The sequence below is a fragment of the Cydia pomonella genome, chromosome 10, assembly GCF_033807575.1.
Source record: "Cydia pomonella isolate Wapato2018A chromosome 10, ilCydPomo1, whole genome shotgun sequence".
Taxonomy (NCBI): domain Eukaryota; kingdom Metazoa; phylum Arthropoda; class Insecta; order Lepidoptera; family Tortricidae; genus Cydia; species Cydia pomonella.
The window spans coordinates 2,784,197-2,808,697 of NC_084712.1; the positions used below are offsets into that span (position 1 = coordinate 2,784,197).

Below are 24,501 nucleotides of genomic sequence, written 5' to 3' on the forward strand. Positions count from 1 at the left end.
CACACCATGATCACTCCCAACTTACTGATACGGATAGGTACAGTCAAGTGTAAAAATATGGGTGTACACATCTTACTCAAAAATATGTCCCATAGCATCTTAGTCCAGTGTAATAAGAGCGTAGTACCTTATTTATGAGACGATTCTTTCGATACATATTTTTGCACTTGACTGTACGACGACGACCGAAGCAGGGACATCATTCTTTTTTGCAGTTTTTACCTATATAGTAATTAATAGATACAGTATAATATAAAAATGAAAAACAATATTATGTGATTGTGATTGTTGTTAACAAAAACAACTTGCGTCGGTCGGGCAGCGCAGGATAAATTCCGTCCGGCTCGCGGGCGATGTCGACGGAACGGCGCGCAATGAGCGAGCGTTCGAGTCTCGCGTCTGTGTGCGCGCACTCACACTTAGATAGCTCCCGCTCCCGCCCACCGCAGCGCGACAGAAACATAGCTTCAAAAATTCGAGATTTGAAAAGTTGCTCAGCTAGGAATTGCTCTTAAGCCGCTTGAAGCTTTTAAGTAATTTCCTATTATTAACCCAATCAAAAATTAGCCTATTAAGGAATGACGGAAAAAAGGATACAAAAAAGAAGATAATAATCTCATCCAGAATTCAATTATGAAGGATTCGAATCCAATTTAAATTTATGAAGAGGGTTTAGCTGGACTCGAAGCTTAGAATTACTCTGACACAAACATTAAATAAAAGACGAATAAAGGGACTACTTTGATACAAGATACTTTTGATTCACAAATCTGATGTCTATTGAAATAAATACCCAAAGACTGTCGGCTGGGTCATATCATATCGCTAAGGTCACATGTTGAAAAGATATGTGCTATTTTTAGACAAATGTCGAATAAGATGCTACACCATTTGATTTGGTATTTTATATACCGTGATCATAAACTAGCGTTTCAGATTGAGGTCAGAGGTTTCGCTAGGGGATTTCATTTATGGGCCCAGTGAGCTTTTGCCTTCCCTAAAATGGGTCATATATCACGTATGAAACTGCGGGCGTTGATATCTAGACTTCTAATATTTTATGTACACTTTTTAGAACACACTTCAGTATATATCAAATACTTAACTCTCTGCATGCCGGTCTACACATGGTCAATGGATTCGACAACAAATAGTCTAAAATACATGTAAATAACCCGCCTACGCTTTCGAATTGTTTGAAGGTGAGAGTGTAGGGTCTGAATGAAAAATATCTCGAGTTGACCGCCTTCGAATAATCCAACTGACGTGAAGTACTTGGAATAGGAGAGGGTCACGTTCCCTGATGTCCAAGACCAAGATCCTTAGGTCGTTAAATCAAAAGTGGTTAGTACAATTCCGTACACGGTGGGAAGATGATAATTCGAGATATAAAATTGAAGAAATTTGAACCTCTTGTAATTCTATTTCAAGTTCAAATTTAAATTTCTTCAATTTTATTTCTCGAGTTATCAACTTCTTCTACTATAAACTACCCATTAGCGCTAATTAAATTCACACACCGGTGCAACCAAACTGTCTGTAACCCAGCTGTCTAGAATGGGTTTCGGGAGATAATGGCCAATTACTTCGACAATAGAACAAAGACGCTGTTTTAAGTTCAGCAAGTCTGGTATTCACAGGTTTCATAATGCTTAGCAGCCACTTCGTTGCACACCAGTAGGGCTGGTTGCAACAAACTGTCTGTGATCGTAAGAACATGAAATATGTATACCTCTCCTCCGCTGAAGTAGTGAATGATGTGTGACATCCCGCTCACAGATCGGAGCGACTTCCGAATGGCATCCAGTGTGATAACCGCCTTTCGTCGATAAAATATGGTTGGTGCTACTAGACTTAACTCTGTCATCAAATAACGTTGTCAAACAAGTCATAAATGTCATGATTGAGATGCGATGAAAGCAGTACCTATGTTGTTGCTGCTTTTTAAGGATATCAGAGGGTTAGGTGGCTAAGCGGCTTCTTCACTTGGACAGCAAGCTAACTCTAGGAGAGATACGGATAGCCAACCGCCCTAAAGATCTTTAACAGTTCTTTACTCAATAAAGAAACTGCTTCTGCGTCGGGATGAGCTTAAGCCCAGACCACCAGCGGCGATCAACTGTGTTCTCGTGTCATTGTAAGATCGGCGCTATGATTCAGAGAACACAACACAAAAACAAGCTTCAGAGTTGTTGCAAAACCCGGATAAACTAATACTAAACCTCACAATCCAGCCAGCATATCTTGTAACTAGATATCGTTCCGGCTCGAATTCCCGGGCCGTGCATCAGTTTTACGAGCCACCTGTGACTCATCGACCGTTAGGCTCCCGTTTAGATTGACTCAGGCCGTTTACCTACGTTCGACGTAGGGTAAAGTTTAGTTAATTTGAAGGGGAGACGAAGGCCGAATATACTTGGCAACAGTGTTTTTCAGCCCGTCGCAATCAAATAGACTTGGATCTTAGGGACTTAATGGTCTTATTGGGATGTTTTTCTTGTAATCTTATTAAGAAAGAGCATTCAGAATTGACGAATAGAATAAAACTTATTCAGAACGTTTAAACAACAACAACTTAACTAACATGCTCTGAATTCACTTTGTAACATCACTGAAAAGGTTTCCACGCAGCTTGGTGACAAGGTACCTTTTGAATACCTACTTTGACGCTAGCCTTCCACAGAATCCCTATAATAGCGCTTAGAAAGGAAGCAAGCAAGGCTCCTCTACAATTTCTCGAGACAATTCTGTATTTAATCTTACTACTCGCATTTTGACTCTTGATTAAAGCTAAACGACCAAAATTTTTAACGTTCTTTCATCACGTGAAGAGGTTATTATCGCCGCGGTAACGGGATGGGTCGTGAGTTGCATGACAATAGGTTCTTTATTCCAACCACTTACTTAACGATCACCTCTGACTCCGACCAACCAATGTATATCCGTTATATTTAACTATGAGCAGATCACTTATATTAGTTCAGGCTGAGGCAAATGCTTGCTTGCAAATGGTTATAAAGAGCCTGCTGATTGTAAAAGGTCATATGTGACAGAAAGTTAGTCAAACTACAAGTATTTATGATTAAAAAGGACTGGTTTAGGTATCTTATGATAATATTAATGCGTGACGGCCGTCGTTCCCAGGTCATAAAATATTTTTATATTGGTTTCATGTTAAGACATTAGTTAGATTAAATTAAACTTGATGAATTCAGTTGGGATCATGTGGAATAAGAATAACATTGGAAATTCAAATTTATAGTTAACTCCGTTATGTCAACTCAACTATCTATATTCAAATATATTCATAGACAGAGACCCATGGGTGGGTTTGAAGTTAACCCAATATGTAGCATGTTACATATTGGTATATTGGGGTGACTTCAAAAACTAGATAATTTTGAAAATGGCAAATATCTATATTTACTAAAGTAGAACCACTTTCTACTATAGCTACAATATGCAAGATACCTTGGTTAGTATATGAAGTGCATATTTTATCAATGTAGTATAAACATATCGAGGAGTCAAGCAACCTCGGGGAAGCCAGCGCCGCCAGGCTGGTCCAAGATGGTGGACTCTGAGATGAAGCCGTGGGCTTATCGTGGGCCATTGGGCCATTGAGATATATGCCACAGTAAGATCGAAGAGGGCTTTGTGTTGTTGCTACTCAGACAACTATATATCTTCTTCTTCTACCTAGCGTTATCCCGGCTTTGGCCGGGGTCCGCTTTCCTACTTGCCTTGCTCCACGTCGCGCAATCCTGGGCATCCTCTCACGTGAGCCCGTTTACACCCATATCCGCTTTCACGACATCGAGACATCGCTTTTTTGGTCTGCCGTGGGATCGGAGGTCGTCAAGGGTTAGGTGAAGGCATTTCCTATGTAATCAACTACAATATATAAATACTTAACTACGAATAACAAAATAATTTAGATATTTTCTTTGCCCAGCAGTGGGACACACAAATTGGCTAATAAAAAAATGATAAAAAAGCAAACTGAAGTAAACAACAATGATTTTCTTTGGACCCAGGATGTAAATATGATGTGAAGTGTCCCGTTCAATATAAAAGAAACTAAAGTATGTAAAGAAATAAAGTATCAAGCCGGTTCATTCCAACCCTTGTCTCTTGTATACAACATTGAATAAAGGGCAACAAACAAAAGATGTAGGGTAGGGTACTAGGGCACAATATAGGGCAGAGAAGTGTGTCAGAAAGGAAATGCCACCGTAACAGGCGGGCCAGGGCAAAATAATAAATTGCGTCAATTGAACACAAATCGACCTAAGTCAATGAAGCTTTTTCTGTTACTGGAAGAGAACTAGGCGATATAGGTGCATAATAATATTTAGATAGTTTAACATAGTCTGCTTGTTTGCCACCGACGTAGTATTAAAAAAAAAAAAAAAATTAAAATACATACCGTAAAGTGGGGCTATTTGGTACAAAGTTTTGTGAAAAACTATTATTAAAACGAAGTAAGTATAGGTATTTGTACTTTAATGATTACTCGTAACACATCTTACCGGTGACCTGGTACCTATTAACCGTATATTCATTGAAATCCCAAAGCTACCCTTATTCAAAAGTGCCGTTCCAAATATCGCATAACATAACGCATAGCATAACAGTGGGGCTATTAGGAATTTGACACAAAATAATTATTTTTTTCAAAGTTTCTGGCTTTGTTTCAATTTGTCTCATCAGGCGATAATCGGAACAATAAAATTTCAAATGGTTGTGTATTAACAGTGCCAATAGATTCTTTTCATAGGTACTAACTCTTTTATAAAAATATGGTAGTGCTTTTGGGGTTATTTGGAATTAGTTTAGTGATTCCTTTAAACCTTTAGTGAAGTATGTGGGATATATTTGGAACAATTAAGGGGAAGTAAATAAAATATAAAATGACTGACGCATTTTTTATTAATCAATGGTTCATATAAATATGGCCGGAATCATAGAATAATAGAACTACGTTGTAGTGAATATTGCCGTCAGTAAGGTTTGTTTCGTCATAATTTATGATGCAGTCTGCAGCAACCCCCTCAACAGTTTTAGTATAATGTTCAAAAAAATCATCTGTCCTGGCACGTTATCTTGGCTCGATCTGTGGAGATATCCGCAGATTTGCGGTTCGAAACTAGTGTACATTGTCTTTTAAGAAAGTTACGGGCCCAGTCAACCCCGGGCAAATTGTCTTCAAGCCCATATATATTTTTACCAATTTTATTGAGGTATTTCTGGGCAAAAGCACGAAGATCTGTTGTGTCAAAAGGAAACCCCCGTTCTCCTACTAGTAATATGAATTTAAGGAAGATGTTCTCTTCTTCTGGTGTAAATAGTGTCGGATGGCCAGCGCTTGCTTGTGTACAATGAATATTTCGAGTTTTCCTACTCAACGTACTTTTTGAAACGCCGTATGTATTCGCTGCCTGAGTTAAGCTCATTCTCCCATCCTTCACACAATTTACTGCTTCTTGAAGCTTTTCGAAGTCGTAGTTTTGATATGGCAGATATGCATTTCCGTTTCTTGTGTTTGTATATTTTCTAACATATGTACGCACCATGGTCATAAAACTGAAACAAGAAAATATAACTTACCCTTAAATACTCGAAAATTGCATTTGGGGTTATTTGGTATACCACCTATAATCTTAGCAAAACTATCACCACCCTTGAAGGGGGCTATTTGGAATTCTGTTCCAAATAACCCCAAAACGGTTTCAAAAAGCCCCATTTCATAAATACTAAACAAACATGGCGATCTAAACAGGTTAGAAAACGCCGGTAGAAATCATTAGAATCACAAGAAAACGTACAATATGTGACAAATCTCATATTCAACTTACCTCCAAAAACTTCCCGTAACACACCAAAAGTAGGCCACACATAAATAAGTACAATTATGACGATTTTTTTCTAAATTAGTTTTGCGGCACTCACGATGGATTCATAATCTCAAAATCTCGTCCCCCACTATAGTTTTAGTTGAAGTATTGCCAGACGATAAAAATAAAATTGTGTTACCAGTAAAACAAAAGTTATAAACTACCAAACCTTTTATTTTAAAAATTTTAAATAGCCCCATGGTTTCCAAAAAGCCCCTCCTTACGGTACCAAATATTTTTACCTCAGGAATAATATATTTATGGTTTATTCTATACAATTATATAATTCGCTATTGAGAAAAGCGTATCCTCAACCAGTCCTATTCAGTCACAGATATAAGTCTTCGACAGACAAGATACAAGTATCTTGTTACCTTGGACTAGGACAAAGAATTCTGGGACACTCGAATTTGCCGAACACATGTCAATTTTGCCGGCGTCCCGGTCACACGGGACACACAGTTGGTCGTAGTCAGAGGCCCTACTGCGAAGAACTACATTTTTTTATCTGCCTCTATCGATCTAATATGCGAGAGCTATCGCTATCGTTCTTTATCGTTTTTCGCGGTAGGCCCTCTGGCCGCTACAGGTGGGGTTCTGGGGTTCTAGATTACCCCGGTTTGTGAGAAACACGCTGTGCTATGTAGAAAAATTGGTCAACATAATCCACAAATAGCTGATAATAATAGATTGCCAATTTGGTACGTTCGTATTTTACTATTAAATTATCAGTGGCCTTAAAATCAACCGTAAATATAAATAACACAAATATTAGTACAAGTTGTAATTATTATTCAGCGCATACAGTACATGACAAGGTCTATTAGATATATAATTTTACCGAAACTCACAACTCCCGTATGGTCTAGTGGCTAGGATACCTGGCTTTCACCCAGGAGGCTCGGGTTCGATTCCCGGTACGGGAAAAACTTTTTGCATTTTTTTTTTCCATAAATACAGAAAATAAACATTATATCCTAGATTTTATTCTATTGTTAACAGATCTAATAAAATTTAATCACGCCTCCGCACCTACTTCAATAATGAATCGCGTTTCACAGGCCAGCGGGTAAGTAAATTGTTTTGCACCCTCAACGATCACTTGCGATACGACATAACATATGTATGTATTTATTTTCACCACACCAACTGGTAAAGGCCCTCTTGATTGTTCAAAAACGAATGAGAAAGTTGCATTTTATCCACATGTGGGGCAAAGTCATCAGATGCAAATTTTGAGTTGATCCTTATGTTAGCTGGTAGAATTGTCGTTTAAATGATGTTTTTGAATGATCTTATTTTTATTACGTTGATTTGGTTTGATTTTTAGGTATTTCATAGTTAGTATTTTCCTCGCGTTGGTGTGGTGAAAAATGTTGTTTTTCACTCGGAGGCAAAGTTTATTTAACCCTCGTGCCTTGAAACCCTCATAACGCTCAAGATTCCACTTCTCTAACCACTCGCTACGCTCGTGGTTCAATTCTGGAATCTTTCGCTTGCTCAGGTATCAATATTTGCACGAGCGGTTAAACAACAACTTTGCATGCCCCCTTGTAAAACAAATAACCATTTCATCATTTTATAAAAAAAAAACAACAACGGGACGCACTCCGGGAGTGCCGGCAGAAGTGAAAACTTGAATATTAACGTTGCGCATTTTTGATATTTTGGCGAAATATAGTAGGAGTTTTATAAAAAAGAGATAATTATCTATTATACCTACGTAAATAAATTTGAATGCGGGGTTTAGTGTTAAAAGATAGATAATTATCTATTATACCTACGTAAATAAATTTGAGTGTGGGGTTTAGTGTTAATATATAACATATACAGAGTAATTCATGAGACGTGAGCAGAACTAGAGCCTACACAATCAGTAAATGTTAATGAATCGTTCACCATCATATTAAGTAAAACAATCTTTTTGGTAAGGAAAAATTTGAGTATCTACAATCATGGACACCCAACAACACAAAGATACAATACAACACAATAAACCGTTATGACAGCACTTCGATTATGAATATGGAAGGTAGAGGCAAGGAACAAAATCTCCATATACCAAAAAGTGTCCGACAAAAACCATAAGTAGGTGGCGCTACAATACCTAGAATACTTGAGAAAAAATCTAATCATAGACAGCGCACTTCACTCCGTCAATAACGCCTAGGTTCTTAGCCACTCTAGCGCTACTCTGGAGAGATTTGGAACTATTATTTATAGCTGACAGCTGGACATTTTTGCAACAATTCTACCTAAGGAGTTTCTGTTCCTTGCTTCCACCTTCCATAATTATGAAGAAAATAAAATGTCACACTTGAATGAGATACGGTTTTTCAAAAGTAACCAGGCTTCGATGACATTCAATTTGCCCGTCACCATGATGTCACGTGTCCGTGTTACGAATTTTCAGTCACGTGACACCTGACGCGAGTTTAAAATTTTTTCCCCATCACAGTAAGTGCACAGTGTCGCTAAAGAAGTTTTCACTTCAATAATGTCACTGTGAAAAGCGGTAGCTATATCACATTTCTACTCGTACTAGTATAAATATAATAAACGCGGAAGTAATTAAGTCTGTCTTTTACCTCTTCACGCTTAAACCGCCGAACCAATTAAGGTATACGTAATCTGGCAGGGAGACAGTTTGAGGCACGGGGAAGAACTTATAATAAGTTTTATCCATCATCATCATGATTTCACGCAGACGAAGATGCCGTCAGAAGCCATAAAGCGTCAGGAGCTAGAAATACAATTTATTAATTTCAGATGCAATTCATTTCGAACAATTCGAACCTAAAATTAACGGTATTTTTTTCGCTGTGACGTATATTTCACACTTAAGTATAATATTTTCCGAGCTCCGAGCCCCATATCTCCACCTCGTCCACTCTATCATGTCATGTCGATAGTGAATCTGATTAGGGATCCATCCTAGCGTAAAAGCTTTCATTATGATAATGCTTAAGGCATGTGCACAAACCCATATGTATTTTCTATGTGTGTAAACATTTACACCCTTACTACTTATTCTCTTACTATAGTTATTGCTTCAAAAGAAGATTCAAAGCTTCAATCAAGTTTAAGCAAAATGTGTTCACAATTTACCTTAACGTGCCACAAGAAATTCATGCGTCTTTAGTGGGTTTTTGACCTCGTTTCGTTGATCACGCCAGACAGTAACAATAAGCAAATTGCCAGCACAAACACAATTAAAACTATTTATTTCGTCCCTGGTGTGATGACCAATTCCAAGAATTCTAATGCCATTATTTTATTAATTGTTCGACACTGGTGTCATGAGAAAAAATATAATACTGAAATACGCCTTAATGTACTTAAACGTACAAGATATTTACTTAAGATATTTTATTACTTTTTTATGATTAATAGAAGCAAACGAGCAGACAAATTGCCATGTTTAACCTATCATGTCAAAGTCGGTACAGAGTTTATCAATACTTAAGCATATCTATCTATATCCTGTATAGGCTAGACAAAGTGCAACCATATCCAAGGCCCTCCATTATGCCAAACTGGCCCCAACCAGCCTGTCTACCTGCAAATATTTCACAGACCGGAAACAATGGAAAACATACCTTAATTCCAGCTGTACAAAGTCGATTATCCATCGAACTGTTTACTTAACATAAACGCTGATGACTCAGACAGGCTCTTTCATTTTTGCGTAAGTAGTGTAATTTAAACTTAAAGTGAAGGTGATAGAGTTGGTTATGCAGTGTTAGAGCTTAGAATGGCTGTGTCACGGCACTAAGACTGAACAGCTGCAGGCGAACTAGTTCGATTGGTCAGCGTGATCTAGTGACCGGATTCAGAGATGAGACATCGCACTGGACTCTGTGCCTTTTTGTAGCAATATAAATTAATTCATACAACTTTTCAAACTTCCAAATTTTGTAATAATTTAATTTAATTGTAATTACTTTTCGTATACGAATAGGTACTAATATAGTCTAAGGAATTGTAACTCATCATCATCATCACATCATCATCAGCCTTTTATCGCCCACTGCTGAGCATAGGCCTCTCTTCTAGTACGCCACTTATCCCGGTCCCGAGCCAATCTCATCCAGAAGTGACCCGCAGTCTTCCGAATGTCGTCCACCCAACGAGCCAGCGGACGCCAGGCACTCCTTTCGTCTGTAAGCGGCCACCATTCCGTTAGCATTTTGGCCCACCTGCCATCACTTTGCCTGGCAACATGTCCCGCCCAGCTCCATTTTAATTTGGTAATGACGTGTCCGACGTCTTGCACCTTGGTGCGACGTCGGATCTCGACATTCCTCACTCGGTCTTGAAGTTTGATGCCGAGTATGGCGCGCTCCATGGCTCTCTGTGCCACTCGAATTTTATGCACAGTCTCCTTAGTGAGCGTCCATGTCTCGGCACCGTAGGTCATGGTGGGCAGGACACATTGGTTAAAGAGGCGAGTTTTCAGGCATTGTGGAATGTTAACGGGTTTGAGGATGTCCGCCAGTTTATTGAATGCCGCCCAACCCAGCTGGATCCTCCTGGAGATCTCCTTCCGTTGGTGTGTTTTGTCAAAAGATAGAATATGTCCAAGATACACGTATTGCTCGACCACCTCCAGTACTTCGTTCCCAACCATAATAGTTGGAATCGATTCACTAGAGATGTTCGTCATAACTTTAGTCTTGGACATATTCATCTTAAGACCAATCTTCAAAGAAGCATGGTAAAGGCTTTCAACCATGACTTGAAGCTCTTCCAGGGTCTCGGCGAACAATACAATGTCATCGGCAAATCTGAGATGCGACAAGAAGACACCATGGATATTGATACCAGTTTTGTCCCATGCAAGCGTTTTTATCACGTCTTCTAGTACCGCCGTAAAAAGCTTGGGTGAAATGGTATCCCCTTGACGCACTCCCCTTTTGATGGATATTGGGTTGCTGAGTTTGTGAAGCCGGACTTGCATTGTTGCCGAGCTATATAGCTCCCGGAGCACATCCACGTAGCGATTGTCGATTGAGCAGCGATGGAGAGAGTCAAACACGGCCCAATGCTCGACACTGTCGAAGGCTTTTTCGTAATCTACGAAAGCCATGCACAGGGTCCGGTTGTACTCGTGACTTTTCTCCATTAACTGCTTTACCGCATGGATGTGGTCGATCGTAGAAAATCCGCTCCGGAAACCAGCCTGCTCGGGAGGTTGGCATTCATCGAGTATACAAGTTAGGCGGTTACATAAAACTTTTGCGAAGAGTTTGTACGTATGGGAAAGGAGGCTTATGGGGCGATAATTACTCAGCTTCGATATATCTCCTTTTTTATGTAAGATGGTGACTGTGGCAGTTTTCCAGGATTCTGGTGTGCGAGTACCTCGCAAAACCTGATTAAAAAGTTTTACGAGGACATTGATGATGGAATTGTAACTAACATTTTTTTACTTAGATTCATACATGTAATATTTTGGATTACGGGGGTGGCTTAGCGTAAAACTCCCAGGTTAAATAAATGGAAAAAAAAATTATGGGTCCCCGGCCTGAAATAAACGAATTTAATTAAAATTTATTTAATTAATTTGTTTCTTTCTAACAAATACAAAATTGAAAATGATGGGACAAGCGTTCATCCACGATTTGTTAGATTTGCATTTTCTGCTTTTCAACCAGTTCAGTGCCTACTCACATACCTAATGCAACGCTCCGACCTAGATTTTGATTCGACTGAGAAGTCGAGTTCATAAATATGTAGACATTTTTTGACTGTACTTACCAGTGGCGGTGCGTCACAAATATTCGTAGGAAACCCGGAGCTAATTTTGCTTTCCTTTTCTCCATAAACCGATCGTGAAAGTACTCAACGGGATAAAATTAGACAAGCCGGTGGGAATCGAGTTCTTTGAACGATCCGCCACTGGTACTTACCTATAGTTATATTTTAACTAAAGCTTTTTAGTTTATTTAGGGCCTGTTTCGCAATGTCCAAGTAAAGTTCTGAATCAGTTCCTTGCCACTTATCTGATGAATGAAGTCATCGTGGGCTTTCACAATCTTCAAATAAGCTTAGCTGGTAGATAAAGTGCTAAGTTATGTAGAATTTTTTGTTGTCAATTAGGTCCCAATACTTTACTTGGACATTATGAAACAGGCTTTTAATCACTAAGCCTAATTTTCTTTTCACAATTAACAACTTAGTTAAGAAGTAGATAATTTAGTAAGTACTGCAGCATTACGCTTTGGAAGAAACCTTTTTTGTAGGTTGATTCCCGAGAGTTTGGTTTGACAACTGCCAAAATAATAAGAAAAGAGGAAGAATGTGTCATCGTGAGATCATATTTGATGACATCTTTCAAAGCGGAATAAAATTAATTTTGCTCATCGGTGCCTTTGTTATTGTTGATAACGATTGTCGCGTTATAAATTGGGAAAACCGCTCTTTGTCGCGGGTAAGTCTGTTCGATCTTTGTTTAGTTGTTTTTATTTATTTCAAATGTATACTTTAGTGTGGCCTTTCTCTTCGTCCGCAGTTTTTCTTTCCGGGGAAGCATATTTTTACTATTGCGTTTAAGGACGCGGACTAAGGCGCCTACCACGAAACCCGGCTTAGTTCGTCCGGGATAGCTACCTACAGCACCGACGTCAGCCTGAACGTTGGGGGTGCCTATTGTGCTGACGCGGTGCATCATAGGCCTAAGCCTATTTTTTTCTACGCAGCTATCTCTCTCAAGGGAAGTGTCCAATTATTATTTTTTTGATTAATACAACCAGATGAACTATTTTTAGCAAACACTCATTCAACGGTTTTTTTTCTGTGTATTTTATACATTAAATTCTGTAATATTTTTATGCTATGTAGACTTTACTCCTGGCCGTTCCTTACTGGTACCAATAGGGAACAAGAAAGATTTAGCCAGTATTTTTTTTCATTTCATAAGTTTTATTTCTGTGGCACGTTTCTTCTTAAAGTTAACTGGATGTATTTCTGATTTCGGTGGCAGATACTTTTTATTTATTACTTGTGTTTGATTTCCGTGGCACGTGTTAGATGGATAACATTTATAGGATTTGTATAATTTAGTGTGAATTAAATGTTTATCTGTAGATTCCTGCGGTGATCCCAATTTTTTTTAATGTTCTTTTTTTTATGTCTAAATTTAAAATAAACGTTTATTTCTCGTAGCGAGTAAACCATTCTTTCTCTTATTTCTTGCTACAGTACCTAGTGTACCTACTCATTATGAATGCCAAGTTAACGATAGGACGTATAAGGTCAAAAGTGAATCGGTGAAAACTCCGAAGGGCTACTTATACGATAAGTTGACTTACGAATTGTTGAAGAGAAAGCTGCAGTATATTACCTGTAAATAAAAGAGAAAGCATTAACTCACATGTTAAAAGGTTTGTCTATGCGGGTGATGTTCTGTTCTCTGCACATTAGGTACAACCGTGTGCTTACTATGTTTGTATACAACAACAGGGGAGCGAAACTGATCCTTTCGGGCATTCTCGGCTCCGTTCGGCTCAGCATTGCTCCGAGAAATTATAAAAGGTTGGCACAACTAGACGTCCCTTTGCATGCATAACCACATATAAGATTTGACTTGACAATTTTGACAACCCTAAATAGCCGAAAGGGATAGTATGTATGTATACTTTATTGTACATAGAAATAAAAACACGAAAAACACAGTTACAGAGTAAATTAAACATAACAAAGGCGAACTTATCCCCGTATGGGATCTCTTCCAGTTAACCTTTGAGGAAATGAGTAGAACAGAAGTAACGATGAATGAATGACAGACACAAACAAAAGTACACACTGAAATTAATGAAATGCACGTTTTGAATACACATTGATACAAATATAGATAGTGCCCTGTATTAGAAAGGGACAACACGATTCGTCCCTGAATCGCTGTCAAACTTCAGTATTGTACGAAGTTTCTTTTCTGAACGATAGTACTATTACTTATTATGTGACAATAAGGTTAACATAATAAGTTTCTATCATAAGAACATTTGCGATACCTACTACTCCTACTAGCCCTTAATGCTGACTATACTTAATTCTTTCACCGCACAGTCATCGAAAATTTTGGTTCAAAATTCATCGACACTATTCTGAAGAGAAGACCCCACACATTGCGCTGTTCTACCTATATTACTGATTTCCTATGGCTGGAAGATGGCCTCCGCATCAGATCAGAGCCTTATTGTATCATAATTTATCATTATCACTGAATTACCAATTACCAGGAAGCTTAATTTCAGTTCAATGAAATACTAAAACTTAGTTGAAAATTCAAACAGTCAACTTGATACGAATAGTCAGATAAAATCTTACGACTGAGAAAGAAGCAACTTTTGAACCACAAACGGTCGCCGTGTGATATGGCTCGAACGAACGCTGACACTTCTCAGTTAAGTTTATAGCTGACCCAAATTTACTGTGATGGCTAACAAGCCCACAATCAACCGTCTGTTCATACATATAACAGAGCTGTGCTGACTCAAGGTTTGTTAGGTTTGTTTATTCAGCAGAAATGGAGCACTTTGAAGGGTGGCCACTGCTACTGTAGTCTGGGGATTATGCCAGCTGCGAATAGTCGGAGTTGTGCAAGTGCATGTCCCAATTTTATCACTCTGAGATAGAACATATGCGCTTTGTTGGTGGGAACATATATGAGCGCTTTTTATTTAGAACCATTCCAGCTACTTGGCGACAGATGGCGAATCAGTAAAGAGTAGTTCCCGATTAGAAAGAAGAAAGGAAAGTACGTATTGGTGTTAATACTAACATAACAACGTAATCCGTGTACAACATTCGATGTTAACATGGTATCCCCGTTTAGTATAATGCCGTGTCAACGCCAAGTTGTTTTTGTATCTTTACAGTAAGGGCTTGGTGGCGTACGCCGAAGCGAAACACAAAGTAGGTATATCTAATTACCTACCAACTAGGTATTATAGAGAAAGAAAAAAATACTAGCCTCAACATACAATTCGACTCTCACGAACGAGATTTAGAACAAACAAGAACGAGAGTTGCCGAACTACAGATTTATTGGCCCATACATCACGAGACAATGCGTGTGACGCAAGAGACTGTGTCGACGGCGAAATGTTGTAACACACAGATCCTAATTAAACCGTCATTAATGTAATTATGTCCGACGTGGCAGCTGATAAGAAAGATGCCATTTCAGCGAAGACAAGCGTTTAAAGTCAGTATTGTCACAAAATTGTGTTTGCACAAGCAAGGTTTCCAGTTGATTCCGCCTATACATAAAAGACAAATGAAACAAACTATAGGCAAGCAAAAACAAGTACTTGAAATGCCCACGGTTCCATTTACCAACTATGTCAACAAGTTTTTTATGGATAATTTGAAGCAAAGCAGATACGGCAGATAATGCTAAAGCGGACCGAGCACGATTGCTATAGTATGTTTTTTCAATTGACGACCGATCTGGCCTAGTAGGTAGTGACCCTGCCTATGAAGCCGATGGTCCCGGGTTCAAATCCTGGTAAGGGCATTTATTCGTGTGATGAGACTGATGAGCATAGATATTTGTTCCTGAGTCATGGGTGTTTTCTATGTATTTAAGTATTTATAAATATTTATATATTATATATATCGTTGCCTAAGTACCCTCAACCTTACTGAGCTTACTGTGGGACTTAATCAATTTGTGTAATAATGACTAGAACTAGAACATCGGAAACGACAAAACATCAACAATCCTAATAATGCCGGGAATCCCGCTAAATCCCCATCGATTCGACCTACATTTGACAAGCGCACAATATGGGACATTCTGGAGCGGTGTGGAAACACTGGGGACCAGCGGAGCGCATCTTGCTAAACCAAACAGCTTTTACTAGCATATAATTTAACCCCTGGATCTGTATAAACTTCACGTAACAAGAGGTCAGACTACATACTGGTCGATAGCGCAGTTATAGTGGTATTTTTCGTGTTCCTGACGATTTGTCAATCGGGCGCGCCTGCGTCCGCGGCGGCGCTTGCATCAATTGCAACACAATGGAGATAGTTGAACAGTTCAACTTGAACCGCCAGCATTAGAAGCTACTCGTCACGATAGATCGTTAGAGATTTATGGTTATAAGTTTAGAAGTGAGGCGACATTTTTTGTAAAAATACAATCATCTCACCTCAGACCCATAGCGAAGTTGCTTAAGTCCAACTCAGCATGAAAAGCCAAATAGGTGTCTCCACTCTAGACATTTTCGATGACGCTCAAAGGGCACCAACACCAATAGACAAGGTTATAGTTTCTGAATTAATTTAATATCAGTCTTGCATTACGTTCACTTATACCATACGTTAGGTCAGGTTTTTGAACCGTGGAGAGCGAGCACACACGCAACAGTCGTATCTGACTGTCAGCATCTATTTAAATTTAGAATCCTTATCCCCTTTATTTTACCTGTGTTAGTGTAGTTTTGTTAGTTAACCATTCATCTCATACGCTTTTCTTTAAATATCAAAATCTGTCTATCTTTGTCAGGAATGTCGGTAATTTGTCAGGACTGCGGTCAGAATACGGAAACGTCAGGAATTTCGGACGAATACCTAAAAAGATTAAGTATCTAGTTAGTTTAATAGGCCTGAATGCCGGACGGCTAAAGTATATTTGTAAAAAAGTTATTGCTCAGGGAGTTTAGATGTATTATAAAGTGGGATGCCGTGGCATGCCAGGAATTTAGACAGAACTTACATCAGAAGTTGACAACAATCCATTTCATTCATTTTGGCCATTTCGTGGCACTTTATTTTTTCTTTGTTGTTCTTATATGTGGATTGATTGTCTGTGTGCTTACTAATAAAAAAAATGTATTCTATTCTATTCAATAGAGAGTTCGACTACAATCGACATCGGAAACTGATCGTTGACGATGACAAATCTTTAAAGATTTCTTATCGCAATAAGACGACGGTCTTAATATGTAAAGTGAGAGCGATAAGGCATTGAAACGATCAACATTGTTGACGTTGACTCTGCGCAGCGACGACACGAAAAAGATGAGTTCGTATTATGAATAAATATATCGTTAACGTGAGTAACGGGGCCTGACATGTTCGATCCAGATTGAGGGTAAAAATAAAACAACATATCATGGGATGCGCTTAGTAACGATTCATCTGTCAAAATTGCTTAAGTTGTATTCATAATTATACAGAATTGAAGAACGCCGTATGAATCGCTGTTTATGATTGTCATAAAATAATAAGTACAAACATTCTGAATTAGTATAAAAATTACACTTCCTCACCTTCTTTACTAGATTCCACCCCTCATTAGAGGTAGGCTTAGTTGATAAATTCCGGGATAAAAAATTCAGTCGTTTTTGCATGGTCGAGGAAAAACATGTTACAAACATACAAATATTCACATTTATAATAAATATCATCATAACATGTTATATAGGACCACCAGCCCACCAATAATAATTTTGCATGTAACGTCCTGCCATAAATAGAATGGGTTTGTGCCGGTGCCGATTGCAATTGATTCGACCTCAGTCCCCTCCGGGTGAATAGTTTAACTGTCATTCTAAGTTGTTAGACGTTACCCATCTTTAGTACCGTTAGGCATTCAGTTTCGGGGACAAACTTCGCTATTGTGTCTCCTATAACGAGTTTTTCTTCTCTCTTACAAAGAATAAACTTCAACAAGAACTGAATACGTATAAAATATTCTGACTTGTCCAGATCGCTCAAAAATGATGTCTATCGAACACCATTCACCTCACTGAAGTCATATGAAATTTCAAGAATAGGTACCATTTGGACTAATAGCATTTGAATAATAAAATCGTGTTTATGACGTCAACAAGTTTAACGTATACGCACAGAAACAGGAAAAACAAATGAACACCAACATAAGCTTATGAATGACCTATATAAACACAATGCTGTTTACCGACTTTATAAATCTAGGTCAGTTGGGTTACCCTATTCATATTCCCGAAAAGTGCACGCAATGCACCGATAGCAAGCGGGTCGGTCTGGCGTCGCAATGCAGGTGCGACCCAGATTGCAGGCCCTTGGGGTTTGCAGGTAGAGCCAACAGTAGTAACAGTACCAACGGACTAAGATTGGTTAATGATTAGAGTACGGATCGGACGTCAAACAAGACATCGCCGATCACTGCAGGTTTATTGGGTCGAGCCAAATCATTGTCAATTAGCGAACTGGGACCCGCCATAGTTTCGTGCTTCAAGGCATATAAGACTAGATATTCCTTACTCACCCAAGGTACGCGAACAGTTCAACATTGAGCAAGTATACAGCCTTGATGAACTTTTTTGCTTGATATAAATGTTTCTACGTTGTTATCAGGATTTTTGGTCGTATTGATCGTTTTAGAATCGGAAACCTAATCCGTAGCGGGCTGTCTAACCGCTAACGCTACGCAACTTTGTGCGCCGCTCCAAAACCATTCGCTATGGAAGTGGTACTGGTAGCCACGTAATACAAATGAATTTAAGGTGTAATCGATTTTGGTGCGATTTGTGCGTCCTTTGTTCGATAAGTCGTATACAGGCGCAGTTGTTGTGAATTATGCAAACGCCGGTGGAATTCATTTCAACTTATCAGCAAATACAGACGGCATAATAGCACCAGGAGTAAACGATAACATCTGCGAATGCAGGGGCGACCTAAATTGAAACCAGGCCTCTTTGAGATCTTGACTCACACGGCATGCTAAATGACCAATAAGCGTTATAGAAATTTGTCATTATCACAAAAACTTACACACGTGGACTGTCCACGATGAAATGCGGTACTTTATTAGATACTGGGGGATTTACCATATTGTCCAATAGATAGGATTACTATTAATGCATCTTAATGTTTGGTTCATATAGATATGATATCGGTTCAGCAGCGTCATCTTTATACTATGTTCCAATTACTTTGATATATATTTAAAGAACAGTTATCAATTCTTTTTACGACGGGAAACGTCAAAACTGATAAGTCTTAAGATGAGGTCATGAAGTATAATATAAACATTGTTTATCACATTTATCGTGCGAGTTGAATGTATCAGTATATTTTGGAAGTAGGCATACGAAAAATTAAGTTTCTTATTTAAGCAAACTTGGCAAGCCGACCAAGCCGTGGTAACTAAAAGAGACGACAGAAATTTACGTGAGCAAACGCTGTGTACCCACTGACCCGCTCTAACGAAATGCAATTGGGTCAGCACTCGACTCTCAGCATAAAGCTCGCCTTACAGGGGTTTTTTGCTCCAATGCAGCTGTACCCATATGGTTCATTAAACTCTGTGTGGGGTAAATATGTGTCAACGCTAATGAGCTCTCGTGCTAACGGTTGCGAACGAGACAATTGATGAGATCGACACTATAGCTCTGAAAATATAAAGATAACATTACACAACGGAAAATGGGGAAATGCGAAACGAGAACTCATAACCACAACATCGATTAAAAATCTTACAACATCTCTAAAATAGGTCAAGCGATGTATAGTTTTACAGCGGACTATGACGTTTCAACGTGGTTTTTACACGATGACGCCGCACTGAAAAACGCTTTCCTTCACGCATCTCCTGAAAAAGTACTAGGCGAGCATGAGTCGCGAGCAGTTATTGTTATCAGCGATGGCGTGGCAGGGCGGGGACGCGCGGGGGCGGCCTTATCGTGACGTCGCGCGCATCTGTGTTAACTACGGCCGCGTATCTTATCGCAACGCTCAAGCGCAGCGATCCTTGACATCAGCTGCTCGTCTATGGAAGCCTGGTATACTTCGTGAAATTTCCTCAAATTTCAGCGGAATTGAAGAATTTTAGGTAAAATTTGGTGAAATTAAAGTGTAAATAATATTTCGTTTTGTAACAAACGGTAGCGTATTTTTAACGGGCTCTAATGACTTGACAATAACAACGTAATGTACACCGTATTTATGAAGAAGCACTTGCTTCGCTAAAAATAACAATCGAGCAGATATTATCGACGTAACGAGACAATGAAACTGGCTACTATCAATCAGTACAACAATTAACATCCATTGAGGAGTTCACGCTCGCCGCACACCGTGCCCTTCGGCACTGACTGTTCAAATGTTCAGTTTTTAGTATTATAACAGGTGTTCAACATTAGGGACGCGTGAAAAAACTCCTATAATTAGACGACGCAGAGACGCAGCAACAAGCTTCCGAATGCAGGCTATGCAGAGTTGTTTCAGAGATAGCAGAGTTCAGGGCCAACAATATCAGCATTATCAGCATAATAAATCCAAAGAAATATAAGAAACGAAATAATAAACGTGCCTTTTTCCAGCTGACACAAGAAATGTATTACAGTATCAATCAAAGTTTCCGCCTCTGCTAATTAAGAACAATATACCGCGTTTACTCAATTTGGGAATATTTGCTGTATTTTTTTTTTCTTTTCTTGGAAACCCTAACCGTACAATCAAGCAATTTGGGGGTTTCCAACATAGAAGGGTCCTTATGCTTCATTATGTAATAAATTTGACTTTGTCACAGTGACAATGAATATGAATTACTGTTAACCTTTCATATGCTTAGGAGCAGATCTGCTCCATATATATTCAACCAAATTCAACTTAAACATGAATATGTCATGGTTGCTAAATAAATGGCAAATTTTTGACAGACGCATACGAAAGGTTAAGTTACTTATACGAGTATCACTGCAAGAAGCACAGTGATATTATCTGTGTATCAGTGGTACATGTATCAAATTGCCGAAACCCATTGGACGGTCTGAAGAAAACGTGGACCAAATCATTATTTTAGAAAATAACGCACTTAACTTTTTTGACCGCGATTATACAAGTATTTTTTCCGTTAAATTCAAGTACCTCATTATTTTTTGTGGTGTTTGATAAAACAACGGTTGGGCAACGTAACAGCCGATAATCACCGCCAATGTGAAGGTGAACACACAACGATAAAGCGGCCGCGGGTCGCAAACATCCGGCGCTTACCGCCATTCTATTTGGTTTTTACAATCACAGCTTAAAACTACATTTTTTATTGTAGTAAGAATCTTACTCAGATATTTCAATAGAAATTCTCATAGAAAGGTGCAAAGGATTGCAGATGAAGCATAAGGACCCTTCTCTGATGGAAGCCACAGATAGTAAAACATGAGGCTCGCTGACTCCTAAGTAAAGAGGTCAGGCCAGCCAAGATACAAATCCTACATCGACAAATCCCAAACAAAAAGAATATTTATGTGATTATTTACGTACATTATTTAAGTATCGATTGGAGTTTTCTACAAACAATTGACATTTTGGGTATCGCCCTCAGATATGTATAAACGCGCTTCTACAATACCGTCAAAAAGTTCAAGACCAAACACAAAATATGCAAATAATCAACACTTTAATGTTTTTTTTACGAAAATACTACTTTGCAGCAGATACCTACAATCTGAAAAATAAAGCTTTAAACATTTTATTACTCAGAATTTATTCAAAAAGGCATACCTACTCGTATATATAATAATAAAAAGTTTTTTTCACAGTTTCTCATCGAAAAATCCTCGACGCTTTTCTACTCCAGAGTAATCTTGACATTCTTTCTACAACTTTGTGTATAGTAGCGTTTCTTGGCTTATGGAATTCCACTTATAATGCAGTATCTCCCATAGAGTTTTTGCTAATGTCGGACATTGTTTTCGGACCTTACGGTCAAGTTCATTCCATGAAAGCTCGATCGGGTTAAGGTCTGGTGATTGCGGTGGTCAAATCATGTTTTTAACACACCTTGCTGTTCTTTATTAGCTGTGTAGCCTCTACAAATCTTTGTCGAATGTTTGAAATCGTTATCTTCTTGCAAAACAAATGGGTTACCGATCAAACGTGTTCCTGGTAATAAAACAAAAAATAGTGTTTGGTCTTAAACTTTTTGACGGTAGTGTAAGTGAGGATACAAGGTACAACTCACCACTCAAGCAAGACTGACGAGGTTTAACAGCCCGGGGGACCTGATCATGGTGCAAACGATTCAAACGAGCCTCTGCGTATATATTCGGTTTCCAGATGATGCTCAGTCTCGTACTCCATGGTGCCCGTGGTGGAGAAAAACCCCGAACAGCGAAGCCTAACTAAAATACTCTCTCTCGCTTTCTTTTTAGTTTGCCACTTCGAATAAGTGGTCGTGATTTTATTTATTTATTTAAACTTTATTGCACAATACATGAAGAGTACAAATGGCGGACTTAATGCCAGAAGGCATTCTCTACCAGTCAACCATGAGCCAAACCGAAAGATCCTAATTTGATTTTGTATTTTGTCCGGTCATAAATAGCCGCTATTCTGGCTAATGTCAACCATTTTGTAAACTGTGATTTCGGAAAGAGAACATTTTGACATCGAAAGCTATCATGTTCGGAACGAGAAATATTGAGATAGCTATACGTACAAGAAGATATGACAGGAATCCACAGGACATCCAACGTTATCGAATATCTTCAGTCCCTGTATGGGTAGGCTACTGAATCGACGACATCCTGTGGCACTAACAGCCACACTTACTCGTAACTGGCCATAAGTAAGTCTTATCTCGTTGGATTAAGGTTTCCAAATGGACAGTTATCTACGTCAACGAATTGTAAGATCTCAAGCAAAGTGACCGTTTGAAGACATTATCTCAATGCAATAAGATTGAGAAATGGTCAACTTGTTTGTATCTGCGCACGTGACGGTCGGTTTAATAGCTCAATTGAAGCTAAGATGAGATCTGAATACGGCAGATGGCGGGCCGGAAAATTGATAAGACGGCCGACGACCTCTCTAACCTATGTTACTCGCTAGCTGGCTACTACTTATTGTGGAAACAATGCGTACATGGTAAACTGATACGTTTTTATTTTTGTAAACTGCCAAGTCACAGACATCCGACAGACATGGTCCGTTTTGCAAAAACTTGTCAGTCTGGAAATAACAGAAAGACCCGTTCTAAGAAAAGGAGTTAAAAATAGAGTTTCGCTTGTATTTCAAGATTTTGCTAGGGTATGCAAAGAAAGTACGTGAGGCAGGTGTATGTAACAAATTCTTCGAAATAAGAGAAAAATTACTATTAGAAGTATTAGAACAAATTAAATTATTTTCAGAAAATATTTTATTTCAGTTTATAAGAGAAAAATTATCTCAAATAGCATGCATGCATGTATTGTATGTCATCAATATTTACGAGAGAACTTATAGTCTTCGAAGATACTGAATATTTACTATGGTCATAAAATGGAAAGAATCTTTAATTACATCGTTAAACCACGAAATGATTAGTAACAAATAATTAGATGTTTATTTTCTCAACAGAGACTGTTTGAAAAGCCATAGAGGAATCTTAATGGGCATTAAACAATCGACAAGGGACATAAAGTCAAGCATCGCATTTCGCTCAGTTGTCTGCGGAATTTAAATTACTTCCATTAACAGGATGCATCGTATCGAATTGAACCTCAAGAAATGAACGATTCATTGAAAGCTTAGAGGTATTGCCAGAATCGATAATAGCCTACCTATTATTTTTAATCAACGATGTGGTAGCACATTTCATAAGGTAACTTAATCAGAGGGCATACCGCGAATCACTTTGCTAGTTCATCTATATGCCTTTCTAGCATTCAATATGCAAGAGCGATAGAGGCAGATAACGAAATTTCTAATGATGTTCGCGGTAGGCCCCCAGATTTCGGGAAGTAGTTGAAGTTTCAGTTACAACATTTGAAACTTACCACAGTCCTCAAACAACACTAATTACGCATACGCAGCTTAGTAATCGTGTAAAAAGTGCTTGCGTTTCATTTGGTCATAATATTTATTTCACTCAAAGTCGACAGTTCATTTTCACCTTGCTTTGATGTTCCGGATTCCATATTCCTTTCATACATGGGGTATTGTAAAACTTACGATGTGGCGAGGATACAGGCACGATAATAGACAGTTTGGGCAGTTAATTAACGCCTCATAACCGGAGCCAGGTGTCCAAACATAGCCATGTGAAGGAGTAACGTGGTTTGGAATCAAAACACGAGGGAACTATAAACAGCACGAACTTGGGATGGTAGTTGTTGCTTAGTTGATGATACAAGGAGTTTATTATAGGAACAGGGTTGACAGCACCGACATTCTTGGTAGTCTTAAATACGTCCGTTAAAATCTTATTTTAAAGATAGATTTTTTTAAGATGTCCGATCGATTCAGGCAGTGACCTCAAACATCTGTTTGATAGTTCTCTATGAGATCACAGGTGCATAACCAGTACTCCCAATGTGCTAAATGCAACTTTTATTTCGAGTGAGAACTTTTAGAAAATTATACTACAGCTAACTTTATAGAAAAAAGTTTCTTAAACAACCACACATGATCTAAATTCCCTCATTGCATGACACGCGTAGGAAATCTCTAGAAAGCCGTAGATTATTTCGGTCACTTGTGTTAATTGATATCCGCTGTTTCTTGTTTGAACTCGGACGGATGCAATTTGCTCTGTCTCTACACTGTACTAGCATGACAAAAGACACTTCCACTTTTCACGGCCATCAGACCTTAAAATACACGGCGATACGGATTAATTTCCCTT

At 38.6% G+C, this 24,501-nt stretch overlaps 1 protein-coding gene and 1 non-coding gene across 5 annotated transcripts in view; one reads left to right on the top strand and one right to left on the bottom strand.

Moving 5' to 3' along the window:
- The window catches only part of LOC133521824 (prominin-like protein), a 130,416-nt gene that overhangs the window by 87,758 nt on the left and 18,157 nt on the right, over positions 1 to 24,501 (bottom strand). The gene's annotated exons all lie outside the window — the stretch shown is intronic.
- On the top strand, positions 6,752 to 6,823 carry Trnae-uuc (transfer RNA glutamic acid (anticodon UUC)). The gene has a single exon. It is a non-coding gene; the product is annotated as a tRNA-Glu (tRNA).